This window comes from Acipenser ruthenus, chromosome 10 (genome assembly GCF_902713425.1).
Source record: "Acipenser ruthenus chromosome 10, fAciRut3.2 maternal haplotype, whole genome shotgun sequence".
Classification (NCBI taxonomy): domain Eukaryota; kingdom Metazoa; phylum Chordata; class Actinopteri; order Acipenseriformes; family Acipenseridae; genus Acipenser; species Acipenser ruthenus.
In genome coordinates, this window is record NC_081198.1 from 20,469,379 (window position 1) to 20,488,215 (window position 18,837).

The following is an 18,837-nucleotide window of genomic DNA, read 5'->3' on the forward strand; positions in this document are numbered from 1 at the left end:
AACGGGCTGCTGCTTCCAGAGGGGAAATGTGCAATTTAAGCAGGAGAAAACAAAACAAAGCAAAAACACACACATAACACCAAAAACAAAACATAAACTGGCGGAGTGCGTCTTACAAATAGTCATGCCAAGCTGCTATGCTGTGCAAGGTGCCTTGGGTAACTACAACTGTGCCTCGCTGGCTGGCTGGCTTGCTAAGAAGGTCCTGGCATAGGGACATGTTCCACCACACTTGTCTGGTTAGCTGCATGCTCCCAGGAAACAACCTGCTGCTGTCTACATCATCACCACATGTGAATAAAAGAAAGAAAGACAGCAAGAAAGAAAGAGAGAAAGAAAGAGAGAAAGAGAGAAAGAAAGAGAGAAAGAAAGAAAGAGAGAACGAAAAAAAAAAGAAGTAAAACGGCGGGAAAACTTGCATCAACACTGGCACTCTCCCTCCAGCAGGGGTAGACAAAATGCTCACAGGAGAGATCCAGATCTGACTTTGACCAACGTTAGAGAAAGGTGTGCACCGTTCCCGGAGGTACTGCAATACCGGGCCGATGCGTGGAGTGGACAGAGCAAGCCCCTGTTCCATCTCCCGATTCCAAAAATCAATTTAATATATGGTCCCCTGATAGGGGACGTATCAGATATTAAACTGATAAGAACAGATACGAGAAAGAGAGAAAGAAAGAGAGAAAGAGATTTTACATTTTTTACATTTACACCCATTCGTTTTTTTCATTCATTTTACATTTCTTTTAAAGATGACATTCATGCATACAGACATACATTTTGTTTTAAAAGCATTTAAAATACATTTAAAAACACCAAGACAATTGTGCTTTGTACATGGTTAAAACAGACACAGATTAAAATCAACATGAAAAAAACCTGTGCTGCTTTAAAAGTGACTGGAAAAAAAGAACCATCTATAAAAAACCAGTGTTTGTGAGGGCCGGGGAGTGCTCTCTAAAAAAGTTCAAAAGTGAACATAAAACTAGATCTAAAACAGGGACAGGGGAAAAGGGACAGTGTATAGAACAGTGAGTTAAAATTCTAAAATTTTAAAACACTTAAAATGTAACTTTTAATAGTTTACATTAAAAATCTTAAAGATACATAAAACAAAACAAAACAAAATCAAATAAAACATTCAACGTAAATCAAATAAAAGTCAATAAAACTGAAACAAAAAGACTACATAAAACCAGGGCACCGTTGAAAAAACGGTCATGCCAGCTAAAAAGGGCGGAATGCTGGCATGACAAAATAAATAAAAGGCTTAGCGGTGCCCCGTAGTCCCGCTCCTAGGAGCTAGCGGTTCCAGTTTTTTCCTTTATTCCATCTTCACGTCCTGAAGTCCGGCGATCCTCCACTCCGCGCAGGCCTTGTCCTTCCCGAGGGTCCGGATGTCCAGAATTACAAAGTCCTTGATAAGAGTTTGTGCCCTTCTGGTCGTGGTGATAGTGTCTAGCTCCTGCTTGTGATAGACACAGACGTTACGGCCTTCCCACAGGATCTGCTTGACAACATTGATGACACGCCAAACGCACTTAGCTGTGCTGGTATCGATTCCTCCCGCAGGCCCATAGAGCACAGTCTCAGCGGTCATCTTGGCCGTGTCAGCAAACCTGTTTAGGAAGACAGAGACAGAGAGCCAGACACTGCCAGCCACATCACACTCCCAGAAGATATGGGCTGGTGTTTCTCTCTTGCGGCACTTTGCATAGGGGCATGTTTCTACTTGGGCTAGTCCCCTCCTGAACATGAACGCTCGAGTGGGGAGTGCACTGTGGACGGTGTTCCATGCTATATCCTTCTGGACATTACTGAGGCAGCTGTGAGACACATTCTCCCAGATTTTTTGGCTTTGGGTGAGGGAGAAAGTAGCTACTTTTTCAATTTCCTGGGAACCGGCAAGATATTTAGTTACAGCCTTGTATTCCCAGGAGGCCAATTTTGCTTTATCTGAGCCCAATTTATATATAGTGTCCCATAAGGTTCTATAATACAATGGGGGGTCCCAGGAGTACGGCACGGTGTTATCAATAGTGCAGAGGCCCAAGGCCCTGAGACAGGTGGCAAAATAGAAACAATTCATGTAACATACCTTCCTGTCCAGGGCCTGGATGTTCTTGATAGTTTGCGTGAGCCCCTGCACTCGGGTGAGCTGCACAACGTCCGGGACCCCCTTACCTCCCTTCGAGTCTGGGTCTTGGATACTGTTGGTGGTGATGTGGACTGATCTTTGTTACTTGCTCCCTCTTCCTGCTCAGGCCTAGGCTTGTTCATGTTTGCCTTGCTGGCTCTGGCCATGTTGGCATAGGAAGAGGGGCAGTCCTTAAACAGGTGCCCCTTCTTTCCACACAAATTGCACTGCCTCTCTTCTCTGCAGTGGCTGGTCTCGTGGGGGGCGCCGCAGTTCCTGCACTTGACTACAGTACACGCGGCCGCCAGGTGTCCTAATTCCCCACATTTCCTGCAGAGTTTTGGCATCCCATTATAGAATACCAGCCCTCTGTTGGGCCCTAACACTATGGAGTTTGGAATGTGGCGGACGCCTCCAATGCCCGATGGATCAACATTAAGGCGTACCAGCCACTTTCTGGCTCCTGTCCAAACCCCATCTTCATCTGTAATTTTCCTCCCTTCTGATGACACCCTCCCATAGCGGTTAAGCCATGTTGTAATATCATAGTCGCTAACAGCCTCATTGAAAAATTGGACAGTAACAACTTTCATTTCTCTGTCTGTCAGTGCATCCACACAAAATTCTTTGTATGGAGCGAGATATTTATTCTCCCCCCAAAAGGACCACATTTCTTGTAACTTTTGGGGGTTCCTAAAACTGACCTCAAACACTTCCTTAAGCCCTGGCAATTTCACCAAACAATTCAAGTCAGAAGGGGAAAAACCCATACCCCTCTGAAGAATGGTCCAGCTGAACTCCAGTCTCGTCAGTCCTGGTTCCGTTTCATCTTGCTTGTTTCTTGTGAAGCGCACCGCATTGTGCCTCCTGGTTTCCTGGGTTGGCCGGAACGCCATCCTTCAGCTGGCTCCTCCGATTGGGGTGGGAGAAGCCTCTGGACGTCCGGGTTGTCTCTCTCTACGGAAAAGAGACAACGTAAGCAGCAAATCTGGGCAGTTGAAGGAACTATTACTTTAGTCCCTGAGGAGATGGTTGCCTCGCAAGAGGGACCCCCTCCCCAGGTGAACGGTGTCCTTCCCTGGCGGAGTAGGGGGCGCTGCTTGGCACCGAGACCACGTAGGAAGAATCGTGGCTGTGACGCCTCCTCGGGGTCCGGGGCCGCCCTCTGCTCCTCCCAGATGGTGCCCTCTGCTGGGCGCCTGCTGCTCTCTCGGTCTGGATCTCGACTACAATCAAGGGCTGGGGATGAGGTCGTCTAGGTCATCAAAGGGTCCTCAAAGGTCGTCTGGATGGTAGGTCCTCCTTCTCTCTAACTCCAGGAACGTCTGGAAAAGCCGGAACCGCCTGAAAAAGAAAAAAACGGGAACCGCCTGAAAAAGAAAAAACTGCTCTCAACAGTCAACAAAATCTTGAAAGACCCTCGGCCTGGATTGGGCAAGCCAAAACCAGACTGAGCATTAGTCTTCCAAAAAGTTGCCGAGCTGAAGAAAGCCAGTCAAAAATAAAAAAAATTCTGTTCCTCCTCACCCGAACAAACCTCTCACAGACCCTCGGAGGGAGCGGGCAATGCCACTACCCTCTAAGCCTTAGTCTTAGAAAGATTTATTCGAACTGAAGAGAAGCCAGAGTATATGGCTGGCTAAGAAGGACCTGGCATAGGGACATGTTCCACCACACTTGTCTGGTTAGCTGCATGCTCCCAGGAAACAAACTGCTGCTGTCTACATCATCATCACATGTGAATAAAAGAAAGAAAGACAGCAAGAAAGAAAGAGAGAAAGAAAGAGAAAGAAAGAAAGAGAGAAAGAAAAAAAAAGAAGTAAAACGGCGGGAAAACTTGCATCAACACTGGCACTCTCCCTCCAGCAGGGGTAGACAAAATGCTCACAGGAGAGATCCAGATCTGACTTTGACCAACGTTAGAGAAAGGTGTGCACCGTTCCCGGAGGTACTGCAATACCGGGCCGATGCGTGGAGTGGACGGAGCAAGCCCCTGTTCCATCTCCCGATTCCAAAAATCAATTTAATATATGGTCCCCTGATAGGGGACGTATCAGATATTAATACTCTTTTATTGAGATTTTACATTTTTTTACATTTACACCCATTCGTTTTTTTCATTCATTTTACATTTCTTTTAAAGATGACATTCATGCATACAGACATACATTTTGTTTTAAAAGCATTTAAAATACATTTAAAAACACCAAGACAATTGTGCTTTGTACATGGTTAAAACAGACACAGATTAAAATCAACATGAAAAAAACCTGTGCTGCTTTAAAAGTGACTGGAAAAAAAGAACCATCTATAAAAAACCAGTGTTTGTGAGGGCCGGGGAGTGCTCTCTAAAAAAGTTCAAAAGTGAACATAAAACTAGATCTAAAACAGGGACAGGGGAAAAGGGACAGTGTATAGAACAGTGAGTTAAAATTCTAAAATTTTAAAACACTTAAAATGTAACTTTTAATAGTTTACATTAAAAATCTTAAAGATACATAAAACAAAACAAAACAAAATCAAATAAAACATTCAACGTAAATCAAATAAAAGTCAATAAAACTGAAACAAAAAGACTACATAAAACCAGGGCACCGTTGAAAAAACGGTCATGCCAGCTAAAAAGGGCGGAATGCTGGCATGACAAAATAAATAAAAGGCTTAGCGGTGCCCCGTAGTCCCGCTCCTAGGAGCTAGCGGTTCCAGTTTTTTCCTTTATTCCATCTTCACGTCCTGAAGTCCGGCGATCCTCCACTCCGCGCAGGCCTTGTCCTTCCCGAGGGTCCGGATGTCCAGAATTACAAAGTCCTTGATAAGAGTTTGTGCCCTTCTGGTCGTGGTGATAGTGTCTAGCTCCTGCTTGTGATAGACACAGACGTTACGGCCTTCCCACAGGATCTGCTTGACAACATTGATGACACGCCAAACGCACTTAGCTGTGCTGGTATCGATTCCTCCCGCAGGCCCATAGAGCACAGTCTCAGCGGTCATCTTGGCCGTGTCAGCAAACCTGTTTAGGAAGACAGAGACAGAGAGCCAGACACTGCCAGCCACATCACACTCCCAGAAGATATGGGCTGGTGTTTCTCTCTTGCGGCACATTGCATAGGGGCATGTTTCTACTTGGGCTAGTCCCCTCCTGAACATGAACGCTCGAGTGGGGAATGCACTGTGGACGGTGTTCCATGCTATATCCTTCTGGACATTACTGAGGCAGCTGTGAGACACATTCTCCCAGATTTTTTGGCTTTGGGTGAGGGAGAAAGTAGCTACTTTTTCAATTTCCTGGGAACCGGCAAGATATTTAGTTACAGCCTTGTATTCCCAGGAGGCCAATTTTGCTTTATCTAAGCCCAATTTATATATAGTGTCCCTTAAGGTTCTATAATACAATGGGGGGTCCCAGGAGTACGGCACGGTGTTATCAATAGTGCAGAGGCCCAAGGCCCTGAGACAGGTGGCAAAATAGAAACGATTCATGTAACATACCTTCCTGTCCAGGGCCTGGATGTTCTTGATAGTTTGCGTGAGCCCCTGCACTCGGGTGAGCTGCACAACGTCCGGGACCCCCTTACCTCCCTTCTTGTCGGCTTTACTCAGGGTGGCTCGCTTTACCCTCTCCATCTTGCTGCCCCAGATAAAGCGGTGGATAATGCGGTCCACCACTTTTTTGGTGGTCCTGTCTGGGGGAAAGATTTTTCCTACATAAGAGAGGATGGGGAACAGTATAGACTTGGTTATTAATACTCTACCCGTCATTGTTAAGGATCTTGTGCTCCATCCGCCAATCTTTTTACGGACCTGGTTAATGGCCGCCGTCCAGCTCTGGGCCCCCGAGCTATTGTTCTCGAAAATGAGGCCCAGAATCTTGATTTTGTCCTTTTTGACAGGGTACATGTCCGACAGTTCCCTATCTACCTGCCAATTTTTAGACACGTAGACTTCGCTCTTGGACTTATTAATCACTGCCCCGGTCGCCGTGCAGTACTTCTCAAGGATATTACTAATCCGAGGTACCGACGATGTGTTGGTGCAAATGAGTGACACATCGTCCATATATGCTGTTGTTTTGACCTGGACCCCGTTGGATCCAGGCAGCTGGAAACCAGTTATATTGGTATCCCTACGAATTGCCTGCAGGAGGGGTTCAATGCACACGACATATAGCAGTGGGGATAGTGGGCAACCCTGTCTGACCCCTGACTGGATAGATATTTTACCAGTCAGGTGCCTGTTCACCAAGACTCGGGTACTAATGTTTGTATATATGGTTTTAACCCACTCCCTAAGTCCAGGAGCGAATTTCATCTGGTCCATCACTTTGTACATATATTCATGGCTTACCCTATCGAACGCCTTCTCCTGGTCAAGGTTGAACAGGCAGAGGGGATGGTTCCGTTCTCTAGAATAAGCCAGAATGTCCCTTGTTAACATTAAAATATCCGTGATGGACCTCCCTGGGACGCCACAAGCCTGGTCGGGGCCAATGACCAAAGGGAGGTGTACTTGTAGCCGGAGCATCAGAGCTTTGGCTAGTATCTTGTAATCCACGCAAAGGAGGCTGATTGGGCGCCAATTCCGTAGATCTTTAACTTCCCCTTTCTTATGAAGGAGAGTAATTACACTCTCCCGCATAGAAGGGCCCAACCGCTTCTCCCTGTAGACCGCTCTGTAGACCTCCGCTAAATGGACTTTTAGCATGTCCCAAAAAAGATGGTAATACTCACCCGGGATGCCATCTGGACCTGGCGTCTTACCGGTGTTCATGGTCTTAACCGCCTGGGTGAGCTCCTCCAGCGTGAGTTCTGGGTCCTTCTCCTCCTCCTCATCGTCCCGCACTGAGTCAGGCTCCAACTGGCTCAGGAACCACTCTATCAGGGTGTCATCTGTAGCTTTGATGTTATATAGGTCCCTATAGAAGTTCTCTACCACTTTTTTCACTCCCTCACTATCCTCTACTATCCTCCCCCTGCTGTCGAGCATGGAGGACATCAAGTGCCGCTTCTCCCTCGTTTTCTGGAAGAAGAAGCGAGTACACTTTTCGTCTTCCTCCATTTTTTGCACTTTTGCATTGTGCATGACCTTTCGTTGTTCCTCCCTACAAAGCACTGAAAGATCTAGCTTGGTCTGGGCTATCTCGTCGCTTACAGGGAACCCCCGAAGCTGAAGCAGGCTCAGACGCTGGAGGGCAGCATTCAGGTGTTTATATTTGGCCCTCCTTTCTTTTGCTTTCCTCTTGCCTGCTGCTATGAAATAACCCTTAGTTCTGATTTTGACCATCTCCCACCACTCTATAGGGGAGTTGAATAGGTCACGCAAAGTGGTCCACTCAACAAGCCTGCTCTTATAGGCTGCAGCTATGGAGGGGTCATCGAGTAAGGAGGTGTTTAATTTCCAAACCCCTGACCCCATCTGGGAGGTCTGAGGGACCTGCAATGTTACCTGCAGGAGCCTATGGTCAGAGAAGAAGACGGCCTGGGTGTCTACTGCCGTCTTCGTAAGGGAGCTGGTATGCAGGACGAGATCTATACGGGAGAAGGAGGTCCCAGATGAGCTCGCCCAGGTAAAGGGAGGCACCAGGTCCTTACCTGCATCACACAGGGAGAAATCAGATATTACGGAGGACACAACTCTACTAGAGCGGTCGTTGCGTGGCCTGCTCCGGTCTACGTCCCTCAGAGCACAATTGAAGTCACCTGACACGATGACGGGTACGTTCCCCAGCAGGAGTGGACGCAGCTGTGGAAAAAATTGAACTCTTTCGTTTTGGTTAGTGGGTGCGTAGACATTGACCAGTCTGAGGGGAGTGTTGTTGTATGTCACATCCACGCTCAGAATTCTACCAGGTTCTACCTCCCTGCTGCTGCGGGAGGTAATAAATGGGTTTTTAAACAGGATACCTACTCCGTCGGCTCTGGCTATGTTGGAGCCCGACCAGAAGGAGTCCCCCAGGGTCCAACTCTCCTTCAGGTCCCTATAATCAGGGCTCGACGAAATACCACACTCCTGCAGAAAGATGAGATCTGCTTTCAAGTTAGCTAGATAGTTTAGTACATCAAATCTTTTTTGTGTCTCCCTGATGCTCCTGACATTAACAGACACACATATCAGGGCCATCAGGGTAGCTAACAAGAAAAGGAGTCGCTGCGTCCACCCCATAGCGACTATGATTGGGAGGTCGGGACACTCTTCCTACTCTTAGCTCTACGCTTGCTTCGAGGGGGCTTGGGCTTATTTGCAACTCCCATCACCCCTGAGAAGGTACTCACTGCTGCCTCGTCCAAGAAGGCACCGTCTTTATATGCACAGTACGTGGAGTTGTTGGGGCTATTCAACTCCCCACAAGGTAAGTCTGGTGGAACTTGCTCAGGGCCCCTCGGAACGTGTGGGTCAGCTTTGTCCTGGGGGGGGGTTATGACAGACAGCATTCTTTGGCTGTTACCGTCTGTTGAATTGGAGCTGTTAGCAGACTTCTGGCTTACCGCGTCCAGGGGTATTCCCATGTCCTCCAGTGCTGTATCTAGGAGGACCTCTAGGGGGCCCCTGGTTTTGCCCATACAAGGGAGGGGGTCAAGGATGCTTTGAAGGGAGGCCCTTCGCTTGAAGAGGGTCATTGCTACAGAGGTACTGCTGGTCAGGGAAGGTGTTGACCCCGACCTCTCCCTCGGTGCATTAGTGAACACCTCTTCTGCGAGGTGTGCTAGGGTTTGTGCCAACGACTGGGAAGGCTGGCTGGGGATGCCCTGGCTGGCTGCTACCTGCCCACTAGGCGGCAGTGTAGCCGTCCCACTCGCCTCCGTCTCTGCCTGCGAGGGCAAGACTGGGGACTTTGTGTGGACATTAGCTGGTTTTGGATCTATGGGGGCCACCTGCAACTTGCTGTCTTTGATCCTGATCTTCTTTCTTTTCCCCCCCTCGTCTCTACCCTTTCTTTTCCCCACCCTCTGCTGGTTCTTCACTCCCTTCCCCTCCTTCTCACTCTCACTTTCACTGTCGCTTTTGCTTTCCTCCCCCACGGACTCAATCCTTATGGCGTCATAACGAGAGCCGAGGGGGAGTGCTGGCGCTGAGAGGGCCCTACTCAGGGGGGGGCCGCTGCTGGGTCCGGGCTCCCTCCCTGACTCGTGTTCTGCATCAGAGGAGCTACTGGAGGAGCTAGTGGAGTGGCTGTTGTACTCTCTCTCTGGGCTGGGGGAAGGGGTCCTCGTAAAACGGGACATGTCTCGGGGGCGGGGGGGTGAGGGGGTGCTGGTGATGATGGTGGTGCTGGAGTCTGGGTCTTGGATACTGTTGGTGGTGATGTGGACTGATCTTTGTTACTTGCTCCCTCTTCCTGCTCAGGCCTAGGCTTGTTCATGTTTGCCTTGCTGGCTCTGGCCATGTTGGCATAGGAAGAGGGGCAGTCCTTAAACAGGTGCCCCTTCTTTCCACACAAATTGCACTGCCTCTCTTCTCTGCAGTGGCTGGTCTCGTGGGGGGCGCCGCAGTTCCTGCACTTGACTACAGTACACGCGGCCGCCAGGTGTCCTAATTCCCCACATTTCCTGCAGAGTTTTGGCATCCCATTATAGAATACCAGCCCTCTGTTGGGCCCTAACACTATGGAGTTTGGAATGTGGCGGACGCCTCCAATGCCCGATGGATCAACATTAAGGCGTACCAGCCACTTTCTGGCTCCTGTCCAAACCCCATCTTCATCTGTAATTTTCCTCCCTTCTGATGACACCCTCCCATAGCGGTTAAGCCATGTTGTAATATCATAGTCGCTAACAGCCTCATTGAAAAATTGGACAGTAACAACTTTCATTTCTCTGTCTGTCAGTGCATCCACACAAAATTCTTTGTATGGAGCGAGATATTTATTCTCCCCCCAAAAGGACCACATTTCTTGTAACTTTTGGGGGTTCCTAAAACTGACCTCAAACACTTCCTTAAGCCCTGGCAATTTCACCAAACAATTCAAGTCAGAAGGGGAAAAACCCATACCCCTCTGAAGAATGGTCCGGCTGAACTCCAGTCTCGTCAGTCCTGGTTCCGTTTCATCTTGCTTGTTTCTTGTGAAGCGCACCGCATTGTGCCTCCTGGTTTCCTGGGTTGGCCGGAACGCCATCCTTCAGCTGGCTCCTCCGATTGGGGTGGGAGAAGCCTCTGGACGTCCGGGTTGTCTCTCTCTACGGAAAAGAGACAACGTAAGCAGCAAATCTGGGCAGTTGAAGGAACTATTACTTTAGTCCCTGAGGAGATGGTCGCCTCGCAAGAGGGACCCCCTCCCCAGGTGAACGGTGTCCTTCCCTGGCGGAGTAGGGGGCGCTGCTTGGCACCGAGACCACGTAGGAAGAATCGTGGCTGTGACGCCTCCTCGGGGTCCGGGGCCGCCCTCTGCTCCTCCCAGATGGCGCCCTCTGCTGGGCGCCTGCTGCTCTCTCGGTCTGGATCTCGATTACAATCAAGGGCTGGGGATGAGGTCGTCTAGGTCATCAAAGGGTCCTCAAAGGTCGTCTGGATGGTAGGTCCTCCTTCTCTCTAACTCCAGGAACGTCTGGAAAAGCCGGAACAGCCTGAAAAAGAAAAAAACGGGAACCGCCTGAAAAAGAAAAAACTGCTCTCAACAGTCAACAAAATCTTGAAAGACCCTCGGCCTGGATTGGGCAAGCCAAAACCAGACTGAGCATTAGTCTTCCAAAAAGTTGCCGAGCTGAAGAAAGCCAGTCAAAAATAAAAAAAATTCTGTTCCTCCTCACCCGAACAAACCTCTCACAGACCCTCGGAGGGAGCGGGCAATGCCACTACCCTCTAAACCTTAGTCTTAGAAAGATTTATTCGAACTGAAGAGAAGCCAGAGTATATGGCTGGCTAAGAAGGACCTGGCATAGGGACATGTTCCACCACACTTGTCTGGTTAGCTGCATGCTCCCAGGAAACAAACTGCTGCTGTCTACATCATCACCACATGTGAATAAAAGAAAGAAAGACAGCAAGAAAGAAAGAGAGAAAGAAAAAGAAAGAAAGAAAGAGAGAAAGAAAAAAAAAGAAGTAAAACGGCGGGAAAACTTGCATCAACACTGGCACTCTCCCTCCAGCAGGGGTAGACAAAATGCTCACAGGAGAGATCCAGATCTGACTTTGACCAACGTTAGAGAAAGGTGTGCACCGTTCCCGGAGGTACTGCAATACCGGGCCGATGCGTGGAGTGGACGGAGCAAGCCCCTGTTCCATCTCCCGATTCCAAAAATCAATTTAATATATGGTCCAATGATAGGGGACGTATCAGATATTAAACTGATAGAACAGATACTACACTTGATCTTAGCCAAAAGGCCGAGAAGCGATGGCGACTTGGCCCTTGCCCGGGGCCCCCCAGCCCGGACGGCACAGGGGGATTCAAAGGTGGGTGCAAAATTTCAAGCACAAGCAGACCCTAAAAAAACGGGCTGCTGCTTCCAGAGGGGAAATGTGCAATTTAAGCAGGAGAAAACAAAACAAAGCAAAAACACACACATAACACCAAAAACAAAACATAAACTGGCGGAGTGCGTCTTACAAATAGTCATGCCAAGCTGCTATGCTGTGCAAGGTGCCTTGGGTAACTACAACTGTGCCTCGCTGGCTGGCTGGCTTGCTAAAAAGGTCCTGGCATAGGGACATGTTCCACCACACTTGTCTGGTTAGCTGCATGCTCCCAGGAAACAACCTGCTGCTGTCTACATCATCACCACATGTGAATAAAAGAAAGAAAGACAGCAAGAAAGAAAGAGAGAAAGAAAGAGAGAAAGAGAGAAAGAAAGAGAGAAAGAAAGAAAGAGAGAAAGAAAAAAAAAGAAGTAAAACGGCGGGAAAACTTGCATCAACACTGGCACTCTCCCTCCAGCAGGGGTAGACAAAATGCTCACAGGAGAGATCCAGATCTGACTTTGACCAACGTTAGAGAAAGGTGTGCACCGTTCACGGAGGTACTGCAATACCGGGCCGATGAGTGGAGTGGACGGAGCAAGCCCCTGTTCCATCTCCCGATTCCAAAAATCAATTTAATATATGGTCCCCTGATAGCGGACGTATCAGATATTAAACTGATAAGAACAGATACTACACTTGATCTTAGCCAAAAGGCAGAGAAGCGATGGCGACTTGGCCCTTGCCCGGGGCCCCCCAGCCCGGACGGCACAGGGGGATTCAAAGGTGGGTGCAAAATTTCAACCACAAGCAGACCCCAAAAAAACGGGCTGCTGCTTCCAGAGGGGAAATGTGCAATTTAAGCAGGAGACAACAAAACAAAGCAAAAACACACACATAACACCAAAAACAAAACATAAACTGGCGGAGTGCGTCTTACAAATAGTCATGCCAAGCTGCTATGCTGTGCAAGGTGCCTTGGGTAACTACAACTGTGCCTCGCTGGCTGGCTGGCTTGCTAAGAAGGTCCTGGCATAGGGACATGTTCCACCACACTTGTCTGGTTAGCTGCATGCTCCCAGGAAACAAACTGCTGCTGTCTACATCATCACCACATGTGAATAAAAGAAAGAAAGACAGCAAGAAAGAAAGAGAGAAAGAAAGAGAGAAAGAGAGAAAGAAAGAGAGAAAGAGATTTTACATTTTTTACATTTACACCCATTCGTTTTTTTCATTCATTTTACATTTCTTTTAAAGATGACATTCATGCATACAGACATATATTTTGTTTTAAAAGCATTTAAAATACATTTAAAAACACCAAGACAATTGTGCTTTGTACATGGTTAAAACAGACACAGATTAAAATCAACATGAAAAAAACCTGTGCTGCTTTAAAAGTGACTGGAAAAAAAGAACCATCTATAAAAAACCAGTGTTTGTGAGGGCCGGGGAGTGCTCTCTAAAAAAGTTCAAAAGTGAACATAAAACTAGATCTAAAACAGGGACAGGGGAAAAGGGACAGTGTATAAAACAGTGAGTTAAAATTCTAAAATTTTAAAACACTTAAAATGTAACTTTTAATAGTTTACATTAAAAATCTTAAAGATACATAAAACAAAACAAAACAAAATCAAATAAAACATTCAACGTAAATCAAATAAAAGTCCATAAAACTGAAACAAAAGACTACATAAAACCAGGGCACCGTTGAGAAACGGTCATGCCAGCTAAAAAGGGCGGAATGCTGGCATGACAAAATAAATAAAAGGCTTAGCGGTGCCCCGTAGTCCCGCTCCTAGGAGCTAGCGGTTCCAGTTTTTTCCTTTATTCCATCTTCACGTCCTGAAGTCCGGCGATCCTCCACTCCGCGCAGGCCTTGTCCTTCCCGAGGGTCCGGATGTCCAGAATTACAAAGTCCTTGATAAGAGTTTGTGCCCTTCTGGTCGTGGTGATAGTGTCTAGCTCCTGCTTGTGATAGACACAGACGTTACGGCCTTCCCACAGGATCTGCTTGACAACATTGATGACACGCCAAACGCACTTAGCTGTGCTGGTATCGATTCCTCCCGCAGGCCCATAGAGCACAGTCTCAGCGGTCATCTTGGCCGTGTCAGCAAACCTGTTTAGGAAGACAGAGACAGAGAGCCAGACACTGCCAGCCACATCACACTCCCAGAAGATATGGGCTGGTGTTTCTCTCTTGCGGCACATTGCATAGGGGCATGTTTCTACTTGGGCTAGTCCCCTCCTGAACATGAACGCTCGAGTGGGGAGTGCACTGTGGACGGTGTTCCATGCTATATCCTTCTGGACATTACTGAGGCAGCTGTGAGACACATTCTCCCAGATTTTTTGGCTTTGGGTGAGGGAGAAAGTAGCTACTTTTTCAATTTCCTGGGAACCGGCAAGATATTTAGTTACAGCCTTGTATTCCCAGGAGGCCAATTTTGCTTTATCTAAGCCCAATTTATATATAGTGTCCCTTAAGGTTCTATAATACAATGGGGGGTCCCAGGAGTACGGCACGGTGTTATCAATAGTGCAGAGGCCCAAGGCCCTGAGACAGGTGGCAAAATAGAAACGATTCATGTAACATACCTTCCTGTCCAGGGCCTGGATGTTCTTGATAGTTTGCGTGAGCCCCTGCACTCGGGTGAGCTGCACAACGTCCGGGACCCCCTTACCTCCCTTCTTGTCGGCTTTACTCAGGGTGGCTTGCTTTACCCTCTCCATCTTGCTGCCCCAGATAAAGCGGTGGATAATGCGGTCCACCACTTTTTTGGTGGTCCTGTCTGGGGGAAAGATTTTTCCTACATAAGAGAGGATGGGGAACAGTATAGACTTGGTTATTAATACTCTACCCGTCATTGTTAAGGATCTTGTGCTCCATCCGCCAATCTTTTTACGGACCTGGTTAATGGCCGCCGTCCAGCTCTGGGCCCCCGAGCTATTGTTCTCGAAAATGAGGCCCAGAATCTTGATTTTGTCCTTTTTGACAGGGTACATGTCCGACAGTTCCCTATCTACCTGCCAATTTTTAGACACGTAGACTTCGCTCTTGGACTTATTAATCACTGCCCCGGTCGCCGTGCAGTACTTCTCAAGGATATTACTAATCCGAGGTACCGACGATGTGTTGGTGCAAATGAGTGACACATCGTCCATATATGCTGTTGTTTTGACCTGGACCCCGTTGGATCCAGGCAGCTGGAAACCAGTTATATTGGTATCCCTACGAATTGCCTGCAGGAGGGGTTCAATGCACACGACATATAGCAGTGGGGATAGTGGGCAACCCTGTCTGACCCCTGACTGGATAGATATTTTACCAGTCAGGTGCCTGTTCACCAAGACTCGGGTACTAATGTTTGTATATATGGTTTTAACCCACTCCCTAAGTCCAGGAGCCAATTTCATCTGGTCCATCACTTTGTACATATATTCATGGCTTACCCTATCGAACGCCTTCTCCTGGTCAAGGTTGAACAGGCAGAGGGGATGGTTCCGTTCTCTAGAATAAGCCAGAATGTCCCTTGTTAACATTAAAATATCCGTGATGGACCTCCCTGGGACGCCACAAGCCTGGTCGGGGCCAATGACCAAAGGGAGGTGTACTTGTAGCCGGAGCATCAGAGCTTTGGCTAGTATCTTGTAATCCACGCAAAGGAGGCTGATTGGGCGCCAATTCCGTAGATCTTTAACTTCCCCTTTCTTATGAAGGAGAGTAATTACACTCTCCCGCATAGAAGGGCCCAACCGCTTCTCCCTGTAGACCGCTCTGTAGACCTCCGCTAAATGGACTTTTAGCATGTCCCAAAAAAGATGGTAATACTCACCCGGGATGCCATCTGGACCTGGCGTCTTACCGGTGTTCATGGTCTTAACCGCCTGGGTGAGCTCCTCCAGCGTGAGTTCTGGGTCCTTCTCCTCCTCCTCGTCGTCCCGCACTGAGTCAGGCTCCAACTGGCTCAGGAACCACTCTATCAGGGTGTCATCTGTAGCTTTGATGTTATATAGGTCCCTATAGAAGTTCTCTACCACTTTTTTCACTCCCTCACTATCCTCTACTATCCTCCCCCTGCTGTCGAGCATGGAGGACATCAAGTGCCGCTTCTCCCTCGTTTTCTGGAAGAAGAAGCGAGTACACTTTTCGTCTTCCTCCATTTTTTGCACTTTTGCATTGTGCATGACCTTTCGTTGTTCCTCCCTACAAAGCACTGAAAGATCTAGCTTGGTCTGGGCTATCTCGTCGCTTACAGGGAACCCCCGAAGCTGAAGCAGGCTCAGATGCTGGAGGGCAGCATTCAGGTGTTTATATTTGGCCCTCCTTTCTTTTGCTTTCCTCTTGCCTGCTGCTATGAAATAACCCTTAGTTCTGATTTTGACCATCTCCCACCACTCTATAGGGGAGTTGAATAGGTCACGCAAAGTGGTCCACTCAACAAGCCTGCTCTTATAGGCTGCAGCTATGGAGGGGTCATCGAGTAAGGAGGTGTTTAATTTCCAAACCCCTGACCCCATCTGGGAGGTCTGAGGGACCTGCAATGTTACCTGCAGGAGCCTATATTCAGAGAAGAAGACGGCCTGGGTGTCTACTGCCGTCTTCGTAAGGGAGCTGGTATGCAGGACGAGATCTATACGGGAGAAGGAGGTCCCAGATGAGCTCACCCAGGTAAAGGGAGGCACCAGGTCCTTACCTGCATCACACAGGGAGAAATCAGATATTACGGAGGACAAAACTCTACTAGAGCGGTCGTTGCGTGGCCTGCTCCGGTCTACGTCCCTCAGAGCACAATTGAAGTCACCTGACACGATGACGGGTACGTTCCCCAGCAGGAGTGGACGCAGCTGTGGAAAAAATTGAACTCTTTCGTTTTGGTTAGTGGGTGCGTAGACATTGACCAGTCTGAGGGGAGTGTTGTTGTATGTCACATCCACGCTCAGAATTCTACCAGGTTCTACCTCCCTGCTGCTGCGGGAGGTAATAAATGGGTTTTTAAACAGGATACCTACTCCGTCGGCTCTGGCTATGTTGGAGCCCGACCAGAAGGAGTCCCCCAGGGTCCAACTCTCCTTCAGGTCCCTATAATCAGGGCTCGACGAAATACCACACTCCTGCAGAAAGATGAGATCTGCTTTCAAGTTAGCTAGATAGTTTAGTACATCAAATCTTTTTTGTGTCTCCCTGATGCTCCTGACATTAACAGACACACATATCAGGGCCATCAGGGTAGCTAACAAGAAAAGGAGTCGCTGCGTCCACCCCATAGCGACTATGATTGGGAGGTCGGGACACTCTTCCTACTCTTAGCTCTACGCTTGCTTCGAGGGGGCTTGGGCTTATTTGCAACTCCCATCACCCCTGAGAAGGTACTCACTGCTGCCTCGTCCAAGAAGGCACCGTCTTTATATGCACAGTACGTGGAGTTGTTGGGGCTATTCAACTCCCCACAAGGTAAGTCTGGTGGAACTTGCTCAGGGCCCCTCGGAACGTGTGGGTCAGCTTTGTCCTGGGGGGGGGGTTATGACAGACAGCATTCTTTGGTTGTTACCGTCTGTTGAATTGGAGCTGTTAGCAGACTTCTGGCTTACCGCGTCCAGGGGTATTCCCATGTCCTCCAGTGCTGTATCTAGGAGGACCTCTAGGGGGCCCCTGGTTTTGCCCATACAAGGGAGGGGGTCAAGGATGCTTTGAAGGGAGGCCCTTCGCTTGAAGAGGGTCATTGCTACAGAGGTACTGCTGGTCAGGGAAGGTGTTGACCCCGACCTCTCCCTCGGTGCATTAGTGAACACCTCTTCTGCGAGGTGTGCTAGGGTTTGTGCCAACGACTGGGAAGGCTGGCTGGGGATGCCCTGGCTGGCTGCTACCTGCCCACTAGGCGGCAGTGTAGCCGTCCCACTCGCCTCCGTCTCTGCCTGCGAGGGCAAGACTGGGGACTTTGTGTGGACATTAGCTGGTTTTGGATCTATGGGGGCCACCTGCAACTTGCTGTCTTTGATCCTGATCTTCTTTCTTTTCCCCCCCTCGTCTCTACCCTTTCTTTTCCCCACCCTCTGCTGGTTCTTCACTCCCTTCCCCTCCTTCTCACTCTCACTTTCACTGTCGCTTTTGCTTTCCTCCCCCACGGACTCAATCCTTATGGCGTCATAACGAGAGCCGAGGGGGAGTGCTGGCGCTGAGAGGGCCCTACTCAGGGGGGGGCCGCTGCTGGGTCCGGGCTCCCTCCCTGACTCGTGTTCTGCATCAGAGGAGCTACTGTTGGAGCTAGTGGAGTGGCTGTTGTACTCTCTCTCTGGGCTGGGGGAAGGGGTCCTCGTAAAACGGGACATGTCTCGGGGGCGGGGGGGTGAGGGGGTGCTGGTGATGATGGTGGTGCTGGAGTCTGGGTCTTGGATACTGTTGGTGGTGATGTGGACTGATCTTTGTTACTTGCTCCCTCTTCCTGCTCAGGCCTAGGCTTGTTCATGTTTGCCTTGCTGGCTCTGGCCATGTTGGCATAGGAAGAGGGGCAGTCCTTAAACAGGTGCCCCTTCTTTCCACACAAATTGCACTGCCTCTCTTCTCTGCAGTGGCTGGTCTCGTGGGGGGCGCCGCAGTTCCTGCACTTGACTACAGTACACGCGGCCGTCAGGTGTCCTAATTCCCCACATTTCCTGCAGAGTTTTGGCATCCCATTATAGAATACCAGCCCTCTGTTGGGCCCTAACACTATGGAGTTTGGAATGTGGCGGACGCCTCCAATGCCCGATGGATCAACATTAAGGCGTACCAGCCACTTTCTGGCTCCTGTCCAAACCCCATCTTCATCTGTAATTTTCCTCCCTTCTGATGACACCCTCCCATAGCGGTTAAGCCATGTTGTAATATCATAGTCGCTAACAGCCTCATTGAAAAATTGGACAGTAACAACTTTCATTTCTCTGTCTGTCAGTGCATCCACACAAAATTCTTTGTATGGAGCGAGATATTTATTCTCCCCCCAAAAGGACCACATTTCTTGTAACTTTTGGGGGTTCCTAAAACTGACCTCAAACACTTCCTTAAGCCCTGGCAATTTCACCAAACAATTCAAGTCAGAAGGGGAAAAACCCATACCCCTCTGAAGAATGGTCCGGCTGAACTCTAGTCTCGTCAGTCCTGGTTCCGTTTCATCTTGCTTGTTTCTTGTGAAGCGCACCGCATTGTGCCTCCTGGTTTCCTGGGTTGGCCGGAACGCCATCCTTCAGCTGGCTCCTCCGATTGGGGTGGGAGAAGCCTCTGGACGTCCGGGTTGTCTCTCTCTACGGAAAAGAGACAACGTAAGCAG

General features: G+C 48.8%; 3 non-coding genes and 1 pseudogene across 3 annotated transcripts; all 4 read right to left on the bottom strand.

The window, feature by feature from the left end:
* Window positions 1-504: 504 nt before the first annotated feature.
* On the bottom strand, window positions 505-691 carry LOC131738434 (U2 spliceosomal RNA). The gene has a single exon (XR_009329961.1). It is a non-coding gene; the product is annotated as a U2 spliceosomal RNA (small nuclear RNA).
* Window positions 692-4,063: 3,372 nt separating this feature from the next.
* LOC131738709 (U2 spliceosomal RNA) lies at window positions 4,064-4,218 on the bottom strand (annotated as a pseudogene).
* Window positions 4,219-11,277: 7,059 nt separating this feature from the next.
* Window positions 11,278-11,467, bottom strand: LOC131738349 (U2 spliceosomal RNA). Its single transcript, XR_009329912.1, has one exon. It is a non-coding gene; the product is annotated as a U2 spliceosomal RNA (small nuclear RNA).
* Window positions 11,468-12,065: 598 nt separating this feature from the next.
* On the bottom strand, window positions 12,066-12,256 carry LOC131738348 (U2 spliceosomal RNA). The gene has a single exon (XR_009329911.1). It is a non-coding gene; the product is annotated as a U2 spliceosomal RNA (small nuclear RNA).
* Window positions 12,257-18,837: the final 6,581 nt, after the last annotated feature.